Below are 18,231 nucleotides of genomic sequence, written 5' to 3' on the forward strand. Positions count from 1 at the left end.
ATTTCTTTCTTCAGAGACTTGAAGTTCTTGTCATGCAGATCTTTCACTTCCTTAGTTAGAGGCACACCAAGTTATTTTATATTATTTGTGACTATTGTGAAGGGTGTTGTTTGTCTAATTTCTTTTTTACCCTGTTTATCCTTTGTGTAGATAAAGGCCACTGATTTGTTTGAGTTAATTTTATATCCAGGTACTGCNCTGAAGNTGTTTATCAAGTTTAGGAGTTCTCTGGTGGAATGTTTAGGGTCACTTATATATACTATCATATCATCTGCAAATATTGATCTTTTGACATCTTCCTTTCCAATTTGTATACCCTTGATCTCCTTTTGTTGTCTAATTGCTCTGGCTAGGACTTTAAGTACTATATTAGGGAGAATGTGTGCAGCCTTGTCTAGTCCCTGATGTTAGTGGGATTCCTTCAGGCTTCTCTTCATTTAATTTGATGTTGGCTAGTTGTTTGCTGTATGTTGCTTTTATTATGTTTAGGTATGGGCCTTGAATTCCTAATCTTTTCAAGACTTTTATCATGAATGGGTGTTGGATTTTTGTCAAATGCTTTCTCACCATCCAACAAGATGATCATGTGTTTTTTATCTTTGAGTTTGTTTATATAGTGGATTACATTGATGGATTTCCATATATTAAACCATCTCTGCATCCCTGGGATGAAGCCTACTTGATCATGATGGATAACTGTTTTGATGTGTTCTTGGATTCGGTTTGCAAGAATTGTATTGAGTATTTTTGCATCGATATTCATAAGGGAAAATGGTCTAAAGTTCTTTTTCTTTGTTGGGCTTTATGTGGTTTAGATGTTAGAGTAATTGTGACTTCATAGAATGAATTGTGTAGAGTACCTTTTGTTTCTATTTTGTGGAATAGTTTGAGAATTGCAATTAGGTGTTCTTTGAAGGTCTGATAGAAGTTTGCACTAAACCCACTTTGTCCTGGGCTTTTTTTGCTTGGCAGGCTATTAATGACCACTTCAGTTTCTTTAGGGGAAATGGGACTGTATAGATTGTTAATCTGATCCTGATTTAACTTTGGTACCTGGTATCTGTCTAGGAAATTGTCCACTTAATCCAGATTTTCCAGTTTGGTTGAGTATAGCCTTTTGTAGTAGGAACTGATAATATTTTGGATTTCCTTGGGTTCTGTTGTTATGTCTCCCTTTTCATTTCTAATTTTGTTAATTAGGACACTCTCCCTGTGTCCTTTAGTTAGTCTGGCTAATGGTTTATCTATCTAGTTGTTTTTCTCAAAGAACCACATCCTGGTTTGGTTCATTCTTTGTATAGATATTTTTGTTTCCACTTGGTTGATTTCAGCCCTAAATTTGATTATTTTCTGCCTCTAATCCTCTTGGGTGAATTTGCTTCCTTTTGTTCTAGACCTTCTAGGTGTGCTGTCAAGCTGCTAGTGCTCTCTCTACGTCCTTTTGGTGGCACTCAGAGCTATGACATTTCCTCTTAGGAATGCTTTCATTGTGACCCATAAATTTGAGTATGTGTGGCTTCCTTTCCATTAAACTCTAAAAAGTCTTTAATCTCTTTCTTTATTTCTTCCTTGACCAAGTTAAATAGAGCATTATTCAGCTTCCACATGAATGGTGACTTTCTAAAATTTATGTTGTTATTGAAGATAGCCTTAGTCTGTGGTGATCTGATAGAATGCATGGGATAATTTTAATAGTTTTCTATATGTTGAGGCCTGTTTTGTGACCAAATTATATGGTCAATTTTGGAGAAGGTACCATGAGGTGCTGAGAAGAAGGTATATCCTTTTGTTTTAGGATAAAATGTTCTGTAGATATCTGTTAAATCCATTTGTTTCATAACTTCTGTTAGTTTCACTGTGTCTCTATTTAGTTTCTGTTTCCAGGATCTGTCCATTGGTAAGAGTGGGGTGTTGAAGTCTCCCACTATTATTGTGTGAGGTGCAATGTGTACTTTGAGCTTTATTAAAGTTTCCTTAATGAATGTGGATGCCCTTGCATTTGGAGCATAGATATTTAGAATTGAGAGTTCATCTTGAAAGATTTTAAATTTGATGAGTATGAAGTGCCCCTTCTTGTGTTTGTTGATAACTTTGGATTGGAAGTCAATTTTATTTGATATTAGATTGGATACTCCAGCTTGTTTTTTCAGACAATTTCCTTGGAAAATTGTTTTCCAGTCTTTTACTCTGAGGTAGTATCTGTCTTTGTCCCTGAGTTGGGTTTTCTGTATGCTGCAAAATGTTGGGTCCGGCTTATGTAGCCAGTCTGTTAGTCTGTGTCTTTTTTATTGGGGAATTGAGTCCACTGATATTAAGAGATATTAAGGAAAAGTAATTGTTGCTTCCTGTTATTTTTGTTGTTAGAGTTGGGATTCTGTTTTTGTGGCTATCTTCTTTTAGGTTTGTTGAAGGATTACTTTCTTTTTTTTTTTTTTCTAGAAAGTAATTTTTCTCCTTGTGTTGGAGTTTTCCCTTTATTATCCTTTGAAGGGCTGGATTCATGGAAAGATATTGTGTGAATTGGGTTTGTCATGGCATACTTTGGTTTCTCCATGTATGGTAATTGAGAATTTTGCTGGGTATAGTAGCCTTGGCTGGCGTTTGTGTTCTCTTAGGGTCTGTATAACATCTGGCCAGGATCTCCTGGCTTTCATAGTCTCTGGTGAGAAGTCTGGTGTAATTCTAATAGGTCTGCCTTTATATGTTACTTGACCTTTTTCCCTTACTGTTTTTAATATTCTATCTTTATTTACTGCATTTGTTGTTCTGATTATCATGTGTCAGGAGGAATTTCTTTTCAGGTCTAGTCTATTTGGAGTTCTATAGGATTTTTGTATGTTCATGGGCATATCTTTCTTTAGGTTAGGGAAGTTTTCTTCTATAATTTTGTTGAAGATATTTAATGGCCATTGAAGTTGAAAAATCTTCATTCTCATCTACTCCTATTACCCTTAGGTTTGGTCTTCTCATTGTGTCCTGGATTTCTTGGATGTTTTGAGTTAGGATCTTATTGCATTTTGCATTTTCTTTGATTGTTGTGTCCATGTTTTATATCTTCTGCACCTGAGTTTCTCTCTTCCATCTTTTGTATTCTGTTGCTGATGCTTGCATCTATGTTTCCTGATTTTTTTTTCCTATAATTCCTATCTCCAGAGTTGTCTCCCTTTGAGTTTTCTTTATTGTTTCTACTTCCATTTTTAGATCTTGGATGGTTTTGTTCAATTCTGTCACCTGTTTGGATATGTTTTCCTATAATTCTTTAAGGGATTTTTGTGTTTCCTCTTTATGTCTTCTACCTGTTTAGCAGTGTTTTCCTGTAATTCTTTGAGGGATTTTTGTGCTTCCTCTTTAAGGGCTTCTACCTGTTTAGCCATGTTCTCCTGTATTTCTTTAAGTGAGTTATTAATGCCCTTCTTAAAATCCTCTACCAGTGTCATGAGATATCATTTTAAAACAGAATCTTGCTTTTCAGGTGTGTTGGGGTATCCAGGACTGTCTGTGTTGGGCATACTCAGTTCTGATGATGCTGAGTGGTCTTGGTTTCTGTTAGTAAGATTCTTTTTTTTTTTTTTTTTGGTCCTTTATTTGGGTATTTTCTTCATTTCCATTTCCAATGCTATCCCAAAAGTCCCCCATACCCTCCCACCCCCCACTCCCCTACCTACCCACTCCAACTTCTTGGCCTTGGCGTTCCCCTGTACTGAGGCATATAAAGTTTGCAAGACCAATGGGCCTCTCTTTCCACTGATGGCCAACTAGGCCATCTTCTGATACATATGCAGCTAGAGACACAAGCTCTGGGGGTACTGGTTAGTTCATATTGTTGTTCCACCTATAGGCTTGCAGACTCCTTTAGCTCCTTGGGTACTTTCTCTAGCTCCTCCATTGGGGCTCCTGTGATCCATCCCATAGCTGACTGTGAGCATCCACTTCTGTGTTTGCTAGGCCAAGATTCTTACATTTGCCTTTTACCATTTAGTAACCTCTGGTGTTAGATGTTCTACCTGTCTCTGGATGTAGCTTGTTCCTTCTGTGATTCTGGGAGCCTGTCAGCACTCCTGGGAGTTCAACTATCTCCTGATTCTCAGTGGTCTGAGCATTCTCTGCAGGCAAGCTGTCCTCTTGCAGGGAAGGTGCACAGAGTTCTGGATCTCAGATCCACCTCTTGGCTTAGGATGAAGGCCTGAAGGGACCCTGTCCAAGAAGCTCTGGGGCTTCTGAGACCCATGTGCTCTCCTGCTCGGACTGGTCTTTGAGAGACTTGAAATACAAGATAATGCTCTCACCTGAGTTTCGAGATCAGAGCCCTCTCTGGAGGCTGACTCTCCTCAGTAATCCTAAGATCCTGGGTGTTCTAGGGCACCTGCGGTGTGGAGAATACTCCGGGGACCGTGGAACTGTCCGCAAAGTTTACAGGTTCAGTGGGGCTGATGCCAACTGGAATGAACCCCAGCTGCTGGTCAGGCTGCTTTCCTGTGTCCCCTGTTCCTGCTGGCCCAATACCTTCTGGGTTGTTTTGGAATAGATGTTGCATTCTACTCACCAGTGATCCCAAGATCCTGGGTGTGCTAGGGTGCCTGCAGCGTGGAGAGTCCTCTGGGGACCTTGAGACCATCCACTGAGTTTGCACCCAAGGTGACACTGGGCTGGTGCAGACCTGAACGATTCTTGATGTCTTCTTGCCTGTCACTTTCTCCTACCATATCCAACTCACTGGGCTAAGATCACTTCTGTACCCCATATGACATACATGCCTCTTTCTACCCTCTCAGGATCAGGTGAGTCCAGTTCATCTTCAATATATGCCCACATCCTTACTCTACTGATTATGTGGTTTTTTGTATTTGTGTGTTTTCCTGTCAGGGGTTAGTTTATAGCTATACCTTTTTGTGAATACATAGAAAACCAAAGGTTCTTGTCAGGTACTTTCTTTCATTGCTTTCTATCTTGTTTTTTCTCTTTAGGTTGGTTTTATTTTGAGACAAGGCTGGGAGCTTTATACTAGACTGTCTAAATAGAAAGCCCAAAGGATTCTCCTGTCTCTGCCTTCTCTCTTCTAGAATTACAGATAAATATTACCATACCCAGCCCTTGTATAAATAGTTGGCAGACACCATGCAGGAGGAGCTGCAGTGGGCAAGTGAACTTCCAGGAGACCACCTACCATTTTACCCAGCTTTGATGGATGTCCCATAGAGAGGCACAGCCCCAACAGCAGCTTCGTCCCAGGATTGCTTCTTGCTACTGATGTGCCTTCCCATGTTTATCACTGCTATATTTCTCTAGCATGGTGTGATTGGGTGTGGGTAGACCCTCACTGCCTATAGCCTGGGATGATTACTTTCTTGGTGATAGCACAATCGGTTGGGCAATTTTCCTGCAGATCAACATGAAGGTGAGCTTTCATCAATAATATTGTTTAGATAAAATCATGATGGAGTTTCTAATTAGCTTTAGGAATAGCTTTAGTAAGTTAAAGTAATTGACAAAAACTTTAAGGAAATAGTTCAAGTAGTTCTCCCAGAAAGATATAATAAAGTTAGAGTTAAGAACAGAATGTAAAGTAGTGAGGGCTGCATATGATAGAAAAGGAGTATAGTGACCTTTCATGTGTTACAGGCATTTAATTGTACTTGGAAGAGAATAATAGGTTTGGGACAAATTAATGATCAAAGAAAACATTCATTCTAGGTTGGGTCTGAATTCCTGGATCTTGTGATCTAGGAATGTGGCCATAGGTTTTGGTGTGCACCATGAAATGACGGGGGTGTGAATAAAGGGTAAATAATTCTATTATAAGTATAAGAATAGCTGATAGATGATTAGCCAGTTTGGCTGAAAGAGACTTCAAAAATAAGATTGATAATGATCTGTTTCTTGGAAAATACCAATTGTTGTCAGCTGAACATAGGAAAGAACTTGCTATTATAGACTGACTTGCTTAAACTTTGTTAATCAATGACAAAAGAAATTTTGCTTTGGAGTTATGATAAACTTATGGAGAGAATGATAGACGGGAAATGTTTAGTTAGGTATGAGTTTCTAAAGAATCATACATAATCAGTACCCGTGTTGTTTTCTTTTTTATTTTACTGTTTTTTAATAATTTGGTTTTGAGGTCATTGTTTTAGAGAATATGGAATGTTTGGCTTTGAGAAAATCTTTTCTTAAACAGAAAACTTTTTCTTAGATGGTGTAAAAGGTTTAAGAGAAAAAAGAATGTTTGGAGTCAGCTCAGAGTTTACTCAATTCAATATCTATATCTATATCTATATCTATATCTATATCTATATCTATATCTATATCTATATCTATATCTATATCTATATCTATATCTATATCTATCAGTAGATAGATAGAGAGATAGAGAGATAGATAGATGAGCCTGCTAGTTGAATTCTGCTTCCTCCACCAAAAAGTACATGTATATGTATATGTATATGTATATGTATATGTATATGTATATGTATATGTGTAAAATGGTTGGAGCTTTGCTCCATCCACTCAGTGTGTGAATGTGTATGCCCCATCTTATCAGTCTGTCTGTCTGTCTGTCTATCTTTTTGTCTGTCTGTCTGTGTGAAACTGTTGGAGCTTTACTCCATCCATCAAATATGTGTGAGGGTGTGTGTGTTTGTGTGTATGTGTGTAAAGTGGTTGGAATTTATTTTTTTATTCTTGCTTTATCCACCAATTGTGTGTACTGTGTGCCTGCTTTAGATTGTCACCAACCCTCCATCCCCTCCTTAGATTTTTGAACACATTGTCAGAGCTGGTCTTCAGCAAATACTAGAGATCAAACTCAGGTCTTTAGGTTTACTCAGCAAGCAGTGTTACAGTGTAAACCATGTTTCTACATCCTCTAGGTTCCTTGTTTGTTTGTTTGTTTGTTTGTGTGTTTGCACTTGAGAGTTTGTTTAGTTTCCCACATAAACCATTTAACTCTCAGTAAAGAAAGAAGTAGAGAAAAAGTTTCTTGTGTAAGTTGTTACTCTTTAGCACAGAAGTTTTCCACGACACCAGGATTAATAGTAGACATCTGCCATACGAGCAGTAAAGATGGTGAGAAAATAGGTTGGAATTTTGAAGGCCAGCCTGGAATACATAAAGAGAACTTATCTTAAGCTAACGAAAGAAAGAATAGCCTTTCATGAGACATATACTCTAAACCTTGTACCATCACTCTTCGCTTCACAGAGATTATTAAACATCTCAATCTATTTATTTTGTTTTTCTTAGGGTTCTACAAAAATGTAAGCCCATAAGAAGGATAGAAAAAACAAACAAATAAATCAGGATGATTTCTATCCTCTGAGTACCCAGGTCCTCTCATACCCTGTTTATAGTGGAAACTTAAAGGAATTCAAAGATTTAGAGGACTATAGTGAGAAATAAAGCAGACATTGAGCTTTGAATTCAAAGCTCTTATTGAATTTTTGGTTTACTGTAACTATGGGCTCCACTGTTGATGTGGTTTAACCACAGTACACAGAATATATCTGTGGACTCATGCAGCTGGGGTAGTCAATATGAAATGTGGACTGTGATACTTTCATCTGCCCAAATCAAAAACATTTATTTTTATAACTTAATGATATATATTTTTATTTTCAAGCATAGCTACTGGCCCATGACTCTTTTCTAAGTATAGAACACAGAAATTAGACTTTCTCTTCCTCACAATTTCCCACAGATACTCTAATCTTCTCAGCTTTTCTGTCCTCAACTGACCATATGGAAATTGTCTGACTTAACCTTGTCTTACAATAAGTTATAAGACACTCCCCATTCCAGAGAGGTCTGCCTCCTACCCTGGAGGAGAGAATGTTCCAGAGAGGCCACAGAGAACCTAAAACTGACATTTCCTGTATTTCACAATGACATCACCATAAAAATGCAAAGGACAGATGTCAGAACTTCAGGACAGCTGGACACACTCTGGAGAGTACTTTGCCTTCAAGGGGCTTGGGAGTTTTTCAGTTGTTCTTCCATAGTTTATGCCAGGAATCTCTTCACTGTATCCCGAGCTGTATCCTTTATAATATTGCAAGGCAACAATAAATGAACAGAAATGTTTTCCTGACTTCAGTATACCACTTGAACAACCTGATGGAATACCAGTGAGTGTGTGACCTGATTTGTAATGAAACACAAGAACAAACTGAGGCTTATGATTGGCATCCAAAGTAAGGGAAGGGGTAGTCTCAATTATGGAATCCTTGTTCTGCTAGATTACAATATTATCTCCACCTAGCTACATCAAAACTCAATTAAATCAAGGATACCTTGATGATAAATTCATTGCTTACTAGAAATTTCTACATACCTTTTGAGGTTACAGAAGTAGGTTTTTAAAACATAATGTAGAAAAAACTGAGTTTGTTTTTTCATTATTCACCAGGCAAATATTAACTAGCAGTCTTATGAAAATAATAACTAAGCCGGGCGGGGGTGGCGCACACCTTTAATCCCAGCACTTGGGATGCAGAGGCAGGTGGATTGCTGAGTTCGAGGCCAGCCTGGTCTACAAAGTGAGTTCCATGACAACAAGAGCTATACAGAGAAGCCCTGTCTTGGAAAAAAAACAATAATAATAATAATAATAATAATAATAATAATAATAATAACTATCAGAGTAATATGTCTTTTCCTGCCAATTTTTATGTATTTCATATCAATGAAAAGTCCCAAATACCTTCTAAAGTCCAAGTACAAATGTCCATACAGACAGCAAAATGTGAAGAAATGTGAATACACACTTGTATTATGCACTTACATGTGTGCACAAAATTAAGCAAAGTTTCATTTGTATAAAATTTAAAATGTTGAGTTTAGATAAGATGCTGGGACTCTGAGGGGTTACAGAGAGCAATATGATACTCAAATGGGGATACCATTAGTGCCCAGCAATGGTAAGTGTACAAGCAGGTGGCTTGCTGAGTATGCTTTTCTTGTATTCTTGTTACAATGGCAGTATAAGAAATAACCTCCCTGTACACAAAGACAGTGAAATCTCTGTTTACTTCCAGGTAGATATGATTGGTTCCCACATAATAAATTCAACTCTTGTTTCTTGATGATGATCCAAAGTCCTTGATACTTGATTAGTTTACATTGTTTTCATTTTAAAGCCCACATGATGAAGATGAAGTAGAATAAAACTTCCTTTTGTTCTCAGCAGTGATTTCTGTTCCCTGAACCAGTCTGGATTGACATACAATGGCCACAGTCTGAAAACAGCCCAACAAAAGCAGGCATTATGTCTATGTCCTCTGTCTCACAGCAGGATCTAATTTTCGCTTTTTATTTGCTTACAAGTTACTTCTGACAAAAGCTATATTTAGCTGAACTATGTGATTATATTTGCAAATCCATTGCCCCCACATACATATATTTAAAAATTTGTCTCAAACAAAGCTCCACATTCACTCCTTTGTAAGGAGGTATAAAGAAAGGAGAGGGGCTATGTATGGGTCTGCAATGAGCTTTTACTTTTCAAAGTCCTATAATAAGAATGGTTAAGTAAATTCCAGCAGGAAAAATTATTTTTATCTTCTGGTCTACATGTTAGATGATCTGGCAATCCAAATAGAGAAAATGCTTTAGAAAACCACCTGCCTGAGTAAGAGGCTGTGATAGAATTTGATTCTTCTTTTGCTGTTGTTTCAGGGGAACGTGATTCCAAATGACTAGCATAAGCTCAATACAGCTTTGAAGATGGATTTAGACTAGAGAGAAGCTGCTTATCTCAGAAGTGCTGAACCTTAGTCAGGAGGTAGAATTAGAGGTATGCTGCTGTTACAGGTTTAGTTGTGGTTCTTCCCTCAGATTGCTGAGTGATATTAAACCCATTGCTTCACACCTCGGGAGTCTCCTTTGTAAAACTTGGGTATTGCACTCAATGATGTTCACACAATGTGACTAAGTTCAATTCCCAGAACACTTACAGTAGAAAGAACTGTGTCCTGAAAGTTGTGCTCTGACCGCCCCTCCCACACACACACAAATACACAGACACACATGTAAGCACGTGTGTGTGGGTCTGAGAAAGAGAGAGAGAGAGATCCTAGATTGGTGCTTTCAGCCTTCATTAGTAAAGCTTCTTACTGTAGCAAGCAGCAGTTAATGCAGAGGCTTAACTCATCCAAGTGTCTAGAATCAGTGACACCAGAGTGCTTGGAAATAATTGGGATGTCTACATTATCACAGTCAAAGTCCAGGGAACGCCATAGAAGAAGATAAAAAAAGAATATAAAAGCCAGAGAATGGGAAGGTGTGCAGCAAGATGTCTCCCATGCATGACATGGCCCTTCCAGGCACTAACTTAATACAGCTGTGGTTACTTGCATGACCTATACAAGACTGGGCCCACCCCAACACCTCCCTAAAGGGCTATTGGCAGTTTGTGGCTACCAGAGGAGGCATTGACACTTTAATCAGTGGTATAGCCACTAAGTCATCCGAGCTCCAATAAATAACCTCCCACTCATTCTCAGGCAAACAACCTTAACTAATCTTAAAGGGACTCATACACACACTCACACACATGCACACACACTCTCACAACCACACCTGCATACACACACACACACACACACACTCATACTCATGCACGTGCACATGCACACACACACACACACTTACACACATGGAGGTGGGGCGGGGAATAGCCAGAGGACTTGTTGGGAAGGTTTCAGAGGGAGACAAGAGATTATGAGATTGTAAGAACAATGGGTAATGAAAGTGACTAAAATTGTGGAAATTGTAAGGAAAAGTAGGAAAATGTAGGAATTAAAAAAAAACATTTAAAATATATGTTAATGTATGTTAGCTTTTCTGTTGACATATCAATTTTCTATTGGACATTGGATTTCAAGATGCATACACTTTCACGTATCAGAGAGAGTATGCCTAGATCTTGGTTAATTTTTCTTTCAGTAGTTGATACACATTCAATATCCTTCAAGTTCCTGTTAGTTTCATAGTAATATATTGTCTGGGTTTGGTAGGGTAGCTCCAACAAGTTTCTTGGTGGCTTAAACATCAAGAACTGATTTTCTGGCACCTCTGGAGGCTATAGGTTCAAGGTCAAAGTGGCCCCAGGTTTCCAGATGACTGCCCCTCACTGTGTCCTCCTATGGCCTCAGTTGTTCTCAAGTCTGGTGTCTCTTCTTGGAAGGATACCAGTGACAGTGGGTTAGGGGATATCCATATACTTCTTACCTAAGTTATTTCTTTCAAAATGTCACCTCCATGTATAGTCACTGACTAGGATACTGGGATTAGGTCTCCAATATATGCAAAAAAAGGCCTACAATCAGCACCTATAACTGAGAGTCCCTCTTAAACAAACATGAGAATTACTCAGATCAACTCTGGTATGAAATTAACAGCTCTCCTGGAGGCCTAGTAAACTCTTATCAGATTAATTGATTAGGTTATTTTTATATAGGAAAAAAAACTTAAGGCAAAAATCCCAGAGGTCCAGAACCAGGAATCAAGTTGCATTTTGTGACAGGAGGCACAGCAGCAATTCTCAAAACCCACAGATGTGATGATCCTGTGGCTGGTACATGCTTTTCTTATCTAACAAAACACAATTAAGTACTTCACTAACATGGTGCGGTCTTTCCTTTGCCCATATACACCCTGTTCCCATCAAGGCACATTCTTTCAATGAAAACAACTGTGAAGGCTGCATTGCTGATCACTGAACTCTACAAACGAGCCTTGGTTTTCTCTTTAGAGGTTTTGGGTTTTTTTTGTTTTTTTGTTTTTTTGGTTTTTTCTGGCCTTTCAGAGATTTGGACTCACACACACTTGTCACTAACTGTCTGAGTTAAGGTTGCTATAGCCATGACAAAACACCAGGAAGTTGGGGAGGAAAGGCTTTATTTGGCTCACACTTCACATTGCTGTTCTTTATCATGAGAAATCAGGACAGGAACTCAAGCAAGGCAAGGAGGGAGAGGGGAAACTGATGAAGAGGCCATGGAGGAGTGCTGCTTACTGGCTTCCTCTGTAGTTTACTCCTCCTGCTTCCTTATAGCACCCAGGACCACCATCCACTTTGTGGCTTGGCTCTTGACCATCCATCACCAATTAAGAAAATGCCCTACAAGCTTGTCTACAGCCCAATCTTATGAAAGAAATTTCTCGGTGGAGAAATCTCCACTCTGATGACTCTAGTTTTTGTGAAGTTGGCATAAAACTATCCATCATAATAGCAAAGATAAAAGCCTAAGCAAGCCCACTTACTGGCACTGTAATCAAATGTGGGAGACATTTTAGAGTCTCCACATAAGAGGACATTTGAAAAAGAAAAGCACTGTAACTGGTCAGGTGCAGTGGTATCTCATATCTGTAACCATAACACTTTGCAGACTGAGGCAGGGCATTTGCCATGAGTTCCAATCAATCTAGCCTATGTCAAAGAGTGATACCTGGCCTGGCAAGGTGGAAAGGGGAGGACAGATAGAGGAAAAAAGTCTTTATGTTAGTTTACAGGAGTGTTTGTGGATGTATCTCTCTTCAAGCATGATTCTAAAGGTGTCCTACCCATCTAGACTACTGGTGTGCCAAAGGAGGAATGGTTTAAGCCAGTTATATTTTTTCCTTCCAGTTCTGAAAATTGAAACTATATCTAGGGCAAGAAGCCAGTGTTTCTTAAATCACTGATTGTCATCTTCTATTTGTATCAGCACAGCCAAAACAGAAGCAAGCGGGAATTAGTGGTCAATATTGATTATCAGCTTGACAGACCTGAGAGAAAACTCTGGGTACATATTTCTAGAATTTCTACATAAGGTTGAGGTGGGGAAGACCTAAATGTGACCACCAGGACTCTGTTGGTCAGAATCCTGGACGATAAAAGTGAAAGTGAGTTGAGTATAAGAATTCATCTCTCTGTGTTTCCTGACTGTTGATGCAATGTGACCAATGGACTCATGACCCTGTCATAACAACCTCTCACCTGATAGATTGTGCTTCAAACTAAGAACCAAATTAAAGCCTTATTTCTTAAAGTTGCTTTTGACCTAATGGTTTATACTAATTGTCAGCTTGACTGGATCTAGAATCACTTAGGAAACAAAAAGGTAAGGTAGTATCCAAGTTAGTTTATCCTCTGGGCATGTCTGTGGGGGACTGCATAGGCTGAATTAAGTGAGGAGGGGAAAATCTCACTTGGGAAGAACCTCCACAGGCTGAGGCCATTGAATAAAGATCAGGAAACTAACGGAGGTTAAGCATTCAGTGTGACTAACCACTTCAAGCTCTGCCACCAGCTCCCTTGCAATGATGGATATTAAACAGTTTCTTCCCTAAATTGCATTTGCCAGGTATTTTGTCCCCGTTTTAAGACAAGTGACTAATACAGCTAGGTATTTTGTCATAGAAACAAGGAAACACAACTAACAAGGAAAAAATTTTGGATCCCTTCTTAGAAAGATGCTAACCACCCATTTGGACATAACAGAATACAGTCATTTCTCAGAATCCATGGGGGCCCAGTTTCAGCATTGAGGAGCATAGTCTTTTAATAGCAAGCTCAATGGATGAGTAGGTTCCTTATGTAGAATAGTACAGAATTCACTTATATCTAGCCACATCCTCCTGTGTGTGTGTGTCTTTTAAGGCATCTCTGTGACTTATAATACAATTTTATTTACATTAAAATATTATATAAATAGTTGCTCTATCATTTAGAAAATGATAGCCAAGAAAAGAATCTATATGTGTTCAGAACAAAGTTCATATTCTTTTAAATATTTTGCAATCTACTTTTAGTTTAATCAAGGAATGTAGAAGAATAAGGTAAGCCAACCGTACTTTAAACTGGGTAATTTGTGAGTGAAATAATGTTTTCAACACTTTTAGAAGTCAAGAATCTTGACATCTAGTAATGTAGTAAAGAACTTCTAGGTCCTTATGCATTGCCTAGACCAGTTTTCTGAGATCTCTTTTGAAACAGCACAAATTCAATGAGCACTTAGGGTCTCATGATCCAGTCCCCCCTCAAAGGCCCCATCTTGAAGGCTAGCCTTCTGTAAGATGTATTGGATATCAGAAACAAACATAGAGACTATAGCAAACACTAATAATTTTAAAAAGTCTCCATCATGAACTAATGATTTCTTAGAGGTCCCATCCCCTTATGTCACCATTTTGAAGGTACACTAATTTTTAGCCAGGAGCACAATGTCTGTTTCACAGAACATTACAGATCATGAGAGAAAACAAACAGACTTCAGTACTCAATATCTATATCTGACTCTTAGCTTTATAAATTCAGTATTTTGAGTTTATGGGTAAGATTTGCTTTTAAAAACCTTAAAAAATATAGTTAAAAAGGTACATTATACTACACAACTTTTGAGAGAAATTTGTTGGAGAATGCTGACAGAGAAGTCAGGATTCTGAACATAAGCTATCTGTGCCCTCTCTCAGCAGCCAGCCAGAATAGACTGGAGCTAAGGCAACAAAAGGAACACGTTGGTCTTCAAGGAAATGTATAAATGACCTTAGCACTAAGGCAACTGGGAGGACTGGCAGGGACAGGGAGTCCCAATAAAGTTAAAAACATCTCCTTCAAAGACATGACAGGCTTTTAATCGTGGGAGTGACAATGCTAGGCAAGGAATTTACAACTTCAGAATCACTGAAAGGAGAACAGAGAGCCTCTCTTGGAGACCGGACTCGGAAGACCAGAATTGGAACTATGTGGAATGTGGACGTGATACAAAAGCATATGGTTTTCAGCCTTGGGACAATGCTGTGGCCCCCTCACCAGGAATGAATGCTGGCTGTTGATTGTCTCTGCTTGAAGCTGACAAGTGGGATTTCCTTGTTCAACAAGAATTTTTGCCTGCAGTAGTAAAAGATAAACTGGGAAGGATTTGTGACTTGTTGTTGGGAAAGGCTGTTACATGATCATAGTATCTGACTTGGGGGCATTCATAGTACACGAACTGTTGCCTGTAAGTAGTATGGTTGCATCCGTAAAATTATTCTTCACTGCTTGAATTTGCTTGAAGCCTCAGAATCTGATCTCCATTGCTAGGACCTGTGTTTTTCATCCATTTCCTCACCCACATTCACATTTCATTTTTTATGTGTCATTATTTAGGTTGTTTTCACAGGGATGACTAAGATTAGACATCTGAGAAGAAAGCAATGAGATGTAAATAAAGAATGACATAAATATCATTGAATAAATATCACTTACATGCATAAATACTATTTCACCTTTTCTTCGTTATAGGACTACTCATATTGTTGATATGTGGCTAATTTATTGGTACTACACTGAGTATATTTTTTAAGCAATTTAGGAAGTTGAGCATGACATAGAATAAAGAATATTTGTCAAAGCAACACATTTTTTTACAAAGGTGCACATTGATATGTATATAGACTGTAAATTCAGAGAATGTTATATAATGATCGAGAAAGTGATCTTATTCATGGTACAATTACTATTGTGGGAAGTTGAGGGAAATTGCAACAGATTTGAAAGCACAGGAAAGACCATTAGGCAGCCCAAAAGTATGTGAGAAACAGCTAGAAAAGTAGAATTTTTTCAGCTGACAGAAAATAGATCTATTGACCATGATAGCTGTCTCCAAATATTTGAGGTTATCTTATAGAAAGAGGCTTGGGTTCTTAGATATGACCTCTGGAAAAGGCAGTAAACTATTCAGCTTTCTAAAAGATGGAGGGTCAATGACACATATCCACCAGAGTGAAAGTCACTCCGTGTGGAACCCATTATGGCTACTATATGTCATAGAAAATATCACCTATGCCAACTGTGCCTACATAATGGTCAAAGATAAACTTTAATGGGTTTATGATTTGATTTTCTTCTTTTATTTTTCTATCTCACTCCACACCTGAAGAATCTTTTTATAGGGCTCCAGCTGGCCATGATCCTCCTTACTGAGCATCCCAAGTGATGGGATTACAGGAGTGTGTCACCATACTCAACACTATGGGATTTTTATTTTAAACTTGATGTCATAGAATATAATTGAATTCTTGAGAACAGGTGAACCTTTGGATGAAAAAGAAGAATCCAAGCAAATATCAAGAGTATAATATATATATATATATATATATATATATCAAAATGTCCTGGATGAGAAAGAGGGAGAGGGAGAGGGAGAGGGAGAGGGAGAGGGAGAGGGAAACACGCAATTAATGAATTCTGGACCCAGGTAATAAGGGCTTAAATGTGATCTTCAACTATGACCCATGAGTGATTGACTGTTAGATTTGGGGAAAAGATCTGATACAAATAGCATCTGCTTTATAAAGTGAAAGTTAAATCATTAATTCATTAAATCATTAATAAATAAATTCATTAAATCATTAATTCACCGGAAAGGGCTCATCCCAGTGTCTGATCACAATCAACAATTGACAAGTGATAAATTATTTGGGGATCAAACTACTTTGTTAACATTAGCCCTAAAAGTCCAAGGCTGAGTCACATTTTTGTGGGAAAAAAAATCTCTTGGTATTAGATAGCTTAATCTCATTACCTGGATATGATTGTTAGTAAATAAGGCTTGGAAGCACAAAATTCCAGGGCCTGTTGCTGATATTTCTATCCCCACTATTCATGCAAAGCTGCAAAAACAACAAAGATTTACAACAAATTCATTTCATCAAATTCTCCTAGGATGGTTACTATAATTTTAATAGCATTGTTTCAAAGATTAAAATACCTGAAGATTTACCAGCTTGGGCTAGTGAGAGCTCAGCTGATAAAGGTGCTGCTGCCCAGCCTAACAACCTAAGTTCAATCTCTGGACTCACATGGAAGAAGGATAGAATCAATGCCTGCAAGTTTTTCTCTAACTTCATTTGTGTACCTGCATACAGCCAAACACACATACACACACACACACACACACACACACACACACACATGCACACATACACACAAACCAAAGGGAAAAAAAAACCAAAAGCAATATTGATCAGTCTGGATATTTCGCAATCTCAATGTCACCCAAACTGAAGTCTTGATCATCCTTTCCTTGTATTCTGGACTGTGAAAGTTGTTAGCCATTTCCAGAATTGTCTTTTGGGTTGACAATGCTAGCCCCACTTAATTTCCATTAAACCCATCTCTTTCTCTGTAAAGCTACAGAAGTCTTCTTAGAGCTCCACGATCTCTGGCTGGATTACTGAGCTCCTCTCTCAGGCTTCTTCTGTGTCTCTCCTCTTTTCTACACAGCCATGAAGAAGACTTTTCAGGACTCCAGAGCTTATCCATTTATACTCCCTGTTGCCTATATAAGCCCCACGACCTGGGCAAGACATTTACAGGTCTTTAGGGTTCCAGTTTACCTTGCCAGCCTCAACAACTTCGTCAAAGCTTGTATAGCCTTGAAGGCTCTTGGTGACTCTATCCACCACTTCTTCGCACCCTGCACATTTAGAGTACCAGGATTTCTGGGCTCTGTTCACATGAGTTACTTTCCCTTCATGCCCTTCTTTCTCTGGTCTGAAAACCTCCATTCATTTGATCTTTATTGCCTAACTCTAATACCATCAAGTTCTTTGCCTTAAGCTTCTCTCCACAGAATCCTCAACACTGGACTTAGGTAGCATTTTAATAGCCATTAAGGTTATAGCTGACTTAAAAGCAGCAAAGTGAATGTGTAAATGGCTCTCTGTGATCATGCAGTCAGGTTGGTTTTAAAACAGATGATAAATTTTTATGCATCTTAACTTCAACTACTAGCCCAACTCTTAGCAGTGTGAACACTTAGCTTGTTGAGTGAACATGTGAACAATTTTTATCTCAGATATATACCCATTTTCTTTTCTAATAGCATACAATACAAGGCACTTCTCTGCAGCATTCAAAGCTACCTATTACTATTATTGGTTTCTATCAATATATTTGTGCATGCAAATACCTCCTTGTGATATATCAGTGAGTGGAGCTAAAGGAGGTGAGATGCACCAGCTAGCTAGTCAGTCATTTGATCCTGTGCAAGGTCAGTCTCTGGAGTCTTCCATTCCAAAAATATAAAGCAGGAAGAACATCCACAATGAACAGGCAAAACAGGGAGTTGTATCCGGGAATAACAGCCAAGAAGACTGGAAGATGTACTGATGTGGGAAGGAACACTGACAGATGAGGATTGCACATCTCTCTAGATTGGTGAATACTTCCATGGTGTGATGAGAACTGGATGATTAAAGGAGATGGCC

Source organism: Mus caroli, chromosome 3 (genome assembly GCF_900094665.2).
Source record: "Mus caroli chromosome 3, CAROLI_EIJ_v1.1, whole genome shotgun sequence".
NCBI classification, from domain to species: Eukaryota; Metazoa; Chordata; class Mammalia; order Rodentia; family Muridae; genus Mus; species Mus caroli.